This window comes from Sinocyclocheilus anshuiensis, unplaced genomic scaffold (assembly GCF_001515605.1).
Source record: "Sinocyclocheilus anshuiensis isolate Anshui unplaced genomic scaffold, SAMN03320099.WGS_v1.1 scaffold354, whole genome shotgun sequence".
NCBI classification, from domain to species: domain Eukaryota; kingdom Metazoa; phylum Chordata; class Actinopteri; order Cypriniformes; family Cyprinidae; genus Sinocyclocheilus; species Sinocyclocheilus anshuiensis.
In genome coordinates, this window is record NW_015544195.1 from 2349763 (window position 1) to 2355625 (window position 5863).

The following is a 5863-nucleotide window of genomic DNA, read 5'->3' on the forward strand; positions in this document are numbered from 1 at the left end:
TAGCGAGGTGATGCAGGACGCAAGGCGCTCACGCATGCGCAGAACTCCTGCTGCCTGCCTCCATAGAGATCAACAGGTTGTGCTGTGCGCTGGCACGTGCTCACCTGCACCACACGCGAACAAAGAGCTAGACATCTGTGTGGTATTGCAGCACCTCAGTATCACAGCATTGAGTGTCCAGCAGAGGCGGACAGTAACTAAGTACATTTACTTGAGTATTGTACTTAAGTACACTTTTTGAGTATTGGTACTTTACTTGAGTATTATTTTTTCTGGGAACTTATGACTTTAACTTCACTACATTTGAAAGACAAATATTGTACTTTTCACTCCACTACATTTCTATCAAGGTCCGCGAAGTAGAAAGTTGTTACTATGCAGCAGCTTTGAAAGTCAGTGGGTGATTTTTTTCTTCTCTAAAACGTGACTTTCTTTTTTACAGACAGTTTCAGTAATCACTCTTGTAGGGCTACATGAAGTGATTTCCCAGCATTTTTTGAACACTGACCAATTGCAAATGCAACAATTCAATAATAAGAAGTTAATATTGTGGTATACATTACACACAATATTGTCTGATTTTGCTAAATTGTGTACGTGAAAATATTACCTATAAAGCCACAGAAGAACTGTTGTGCATCTCCTAATAAAACACAATAGGTGTTGGACTTGAAGCAGCACTGCACAGACTGTTCTGTGTGTGACATCAAAGGTTCTCAGGAACGGTTGGAAAAACAGTGGTATTGTACACAGGTTTCCGAGTTGTTCTTAGAGCTAATTGTATGTATACTTTTACTTTAATGTGTGACTGCCTGTATGTGGGTCCGTGACAGAGTGTGTCTCTAAATGGTTAGTTCACATATAACATTTTATGTTCTTTTTAATTTAGCCAAAATAAATGATCCAAATTATCCTGCAGTTTAACAAATATACAAGTAGGCCTACAAATATTTCATTTATTCTCAGTATTAATAATAGCCTAACTACATGTACAAATAATATAAAACCAAAAATGATATTTTACTTTAATTATAGCACTTCCCACCACAACCCACTGCTAAAACCTGTGTCATGCTTTCACTCACACTGTTCTTGCATTCGATCCTGTGGCATGACTTCAGTACAGGTATACCTTTACGCCTTTAGTTGGCAGTGCCACCCACTCTTTCCGCTCTGTGGGGAGTTGATGTGGTTTTATGGGTGTTAGGAGTGATCTCAAATGCCTTTACATTGTTTCAATATATGTACTCGTGTGTTCATGGATTTATGTTGAAGTGGTGTGATATGACGGTATGGACTTTCAGTCTGACTCTGTTTTCCATTGCTGTAAGTCAAGTCAAGCCAAGTCAAGTCAAGTCTGCTTTATTGTCAATTCTTCCACATGTACAGCACATACACACAGAAAATTGAAATTGCGTTACTCTCAGACCCTTGGTGCATACAGATAACACTAACAGTAGAACATAAATACAGATAGATACAGATTAAATATAAAATACAACTATACAAATAAGGTAAAATGTAAAAAAATATATAAAGCAGCACAAGGCACAAGGCACATGGCAGATAGAGTGCAAACCAGTGAAGTAACAACAGTGCAGATATAATGATTAGTAGTGCAAAAGAGCTTATTTGTACAAATTAAATAAAAATTTGCATAAACATCATTGTGAACGGTCTTGAGACAGTTGAGAGCATGAAATCAAAGTGCTCAAAAAGATCAAGCACTGGTTTAATTGGTTTGGATTAAGATATGTTTAACTTGAAAATGGTGCAGGAATAATTCAAAAATTGCAGTCTAGTTACATTGGGTCAATATATTATGAAAGCCTGGTTACCTTTAATTACATTTAGAGGTTTGGACACACTAACCTGAATGTATGTTTTTTATGATCTGAAAAAAACGTTTTATAAAGGTTTAAATGTTTAAAATGATTCTGTATGGATTTAATATAAATGTGTACTTTTAAGAGACAAAAATATAGGTTTATCTGGGTATTTTTGTCACTACACTACGTGTACTCTTTTTTTCTAAAATAATATTAAAAAAAAAACTTTTGACTGGTAGTGTATATTCATCATATTTTTGCTCAGCCATTGATTTTAATGACTAGGCCCGCATGGAAACTTCTGCACTATTTGTGGGGAAAATTTGTGCAAAATATTTCAGTATGAAGAAATGTATTAAACAGAGATTAAAATATTTTAAAATGAGCCAAAAAAAATTTGCATACACAATGTGTAGAACAGGGAAATTCTGTGAAAATAACCTTTGCACTCATATTCTGTGTGGGCCTTTTAATGACTCACTCCATCTCTCCCCCTCTTATTCTCTTTACTGAAAGTAAGTGATCTCTCTAGAGCAGGAAGTGTAAGTTCATCTTCATTTTCGAAAAAAAAAAAATGAAGAAATATTAGTCATCATTAAACAAACTCTCTTCACTTCTCTAGACCTGATTTGATACATTCATGCCTTTTCTTTGTGAGTGAGTGGAAAACAAAAGAAATCCCAAAAGATCCTGTTCATTGTGGATGTGGCCCTCTTCTGACTGAGTGTGTGTAAGGTGATTCTGACTCTTATGGGGTACAATGACACCTGAACAACAAATTATTCTCTTTAGACTGATCAGCTTGTACACGTTGAGATCTTTTGTAAAATGAATGTCTTAATGATCTCTTATTAATTAGTCATTTGTTATACAAATAGTATAAAAATTACATTATTTCAGCCCTCTAATTAAATAAATTAGATAGATTAAATAAAGATGAAAATAGAGTGTCAAATATGAAGAGTAAAATCAATAATTAATTTTTTATAATATATTGATAATGTAATGACAGAAACAAGAAAACAATGCTGAGAACTCACTGTTACTCAAATGATAATGTACAGTACATTCTGTGCTGCTTGTTCACTGAACTGAATTTGCTTAGCAAATTATGTGATCTGTAAACTTTGGATATTCCACAAAATGAATGAAGACTAAGAGTAGTTAAAAAAAAAAAAACAGGAAATTAAGAGGGTTTTATAAGCCCATAAAGCAAACCAATGCAAGGTGAACATGAAGAAAAAATAAAACACAGACAGGACACTGTGTGTGTGTGATGGAGAGGAGTAGTCAGCCTGTAAACAAACATATCATAGCATTTGAAGACACTCCCATTCTGAATCACCAACTCATGGGAGTCTGTGAGGACAGAAGCTCCACCCCATTCTGAAATATACAGTGGTCTTTTCTCTCTCCTTCAGGTTTAATTAAACCTATAGAGCTTATAGTAATTAAAATATTTTCCAATAATTAAATACAATAAAAAAAAATATATTACTTCATATACATTTTAACGACTCTATAGTAGAGACTGTAAAAACTTCAGAGTATCACCAGTAGAGCAATCATTTGGACATACAGAGTGGAAACCTTTATTCAACCGTCATGGAAAAATTTAGCAGGCGTCTAAACTGAATAGCTCTATCTCCAGATATGGTTCACGATTTGAGCCAACTGATGGAAAAAAAAGCAGAATGCATTTTTCCCTCTTGGCTTTTCCATCCTCTTGGCAGTTTTAAGTGAATATACAGGGGCTGTTTAATGGTTGAGACACTTCCTGAACTCTAATAGTCTAGATTGCCAGTACAGAATGCATCTGTGCTTGGGAGACTGGTGGACATCATCAATCACTTTGTCTAATGTTCAATGTAGCTGGTGTGGTCTTTCACACACAAACACTCTCACCCATACATGCTCACTTCCATACACACGGACACACATGCACACACACACACACATTAATTATACAATCACAACTTTCTATGCCAACCCCCTTCATCCCCCATTCTCACAAACACACACACACAATTTTGTTTTTCTTAACAGACCAAATAGGAATCCTTGAAATTTTACTCCGATCATTTCACTGCCTCGAACGGTCTGCCATTATGGATCACAAAACATAATTTGTCCAGTGAGCAACAAAAGTTCTTGGGGTGAGGTCTATGGCAGCATAGCAACTAAACTCTGCACCAGCCATGAGCGCTTCTCTGTTTCCACTGATCTGAGGTCAGTTTAACATGACATTTCTCACTCTCAGCCCATTCAGAGCAGGAAAAGCACTGCCTCACACTCAGCTTTGTGCCTAACCGAATAGAGGAGAGAAATGAGCGGAAACCTGTTGTTGTAAAAGTCATTCAGGCTCAGAGGAGGAACTCCTCTCTCTAAAAGCAGTTTGGCCTCCTTTACAATAAGTTGACAGATAGTCACTCTCACTCACAAACACTTTCTGACTGATTATTTTTGGGTAAAAATGGTCATATTTGCTCATGTTTTGTATTAACATGGGCTGACTTTTTACTGCACATTAACATTTAAGTATTTTTTTTAATTATTTTACTGGGGAGGCATGCCTGATTAATGTTATTTTAATGGGAAATGTTCAGTTGAATTCTTGAGTGCTGGTTCCTGTGATTCTGGAGTCTTTTGTACACTTTTTGCTCCATCTAGTGGTGTACTTTATTAGAATGGAAAGAACTGCACATCTGACTGTCAGCAGGCCTGGAGCTGGACTTAGTGGAATGTTCCATGTGACACACACACACACACACACACACACACACACACACACATATCATTACTTATCTATCTATATATGTATTTCTTATCTATATAAGTGATCTTATCTATTACTTACTTGTCATGTAATCTGTTCAAATACATTGGAATTCAATGCAATGCTGCGCACTTGCAACTTTAAGTATGAGAACATTAATAAAGCCCAGGAACATTTAGTGCATAGAAAAGCACATACAAAGAGGTCATATACATCTTGTATAACATCTTATACAATTATATTTAAAGATTAAATAAAAGAAGAAGAAAAAAACGTTTAATTTTCTCTCAATTTTGCAAGCATTCAACAGGAACTTTTTGTATGACCTTTTTGTACTAACTCTCATTCATTTGTAGAAGCCCTGCCTACATGATTTAATTTAGTTTGTAGTATCTGACATTATTTTTTGTAGAAGCCCTGTGGTGTGGGTTGTGGCAGATTAGATCTGTTTAAATTCAACTTGTATCGCTTTCAGGGACTTTCCAAAACTATTAATTCTAATTATGCATTCTTCCGGTTTGGAGAAGGTCTTGAATAGGCTAAATATAGAAAAGAATTGACATGTTAAATGAATTAATCAATTCATATATAGAATGAATGAATTTGAAGTAAAACAACTGAAAATGGGGTGCTGTATGATATTTCTTTTTGAGGCTTTCTGACCCTAAGACTGACAGATAAAGGCACATGTCCCCTTCCAGGGAGAAACTTTTTTACTTCATAATGTGATTTCACACCCACTTTTAATTGTTTTACTTCAATGAATGGTAAGAATTTTTTGAACGAAAGATTCAAATGATAAACAATTTGCAAAAAGTCAAATTCAAGAACTTTAGACACATTAAGCACCTTCTAAGAGCCCAGAATATTGATCATGTAATCAATAGGATATTCAATGATGTGCTTAAATTGCGAGGTGTAGAGCATCAAACGGTGGAATGCAATGTATTTCAACTGATTTCATTGTGTGAATTATGCAAATTATTAATAAAAGCAAATAAAATTAAGAATTATGTACATCTATACAGTGTTGGGTAAGTTACTCTAAAAAAGTAATTAATTACTAGTTACTGATTAGGCTACATCTTCAACAGTGTAATTAGATTACTGTATAAATTATTCTCTCCAAAACGTATTAACTCACCAAAGTATTTAAAGTGAGAAGAATACATAAAAAGCATGCATTTTAAGGTTAGACTTTATATTTTGATGTTAAATCCACTATTGTATTGTATATAAATGTTCTAGTCTATACACA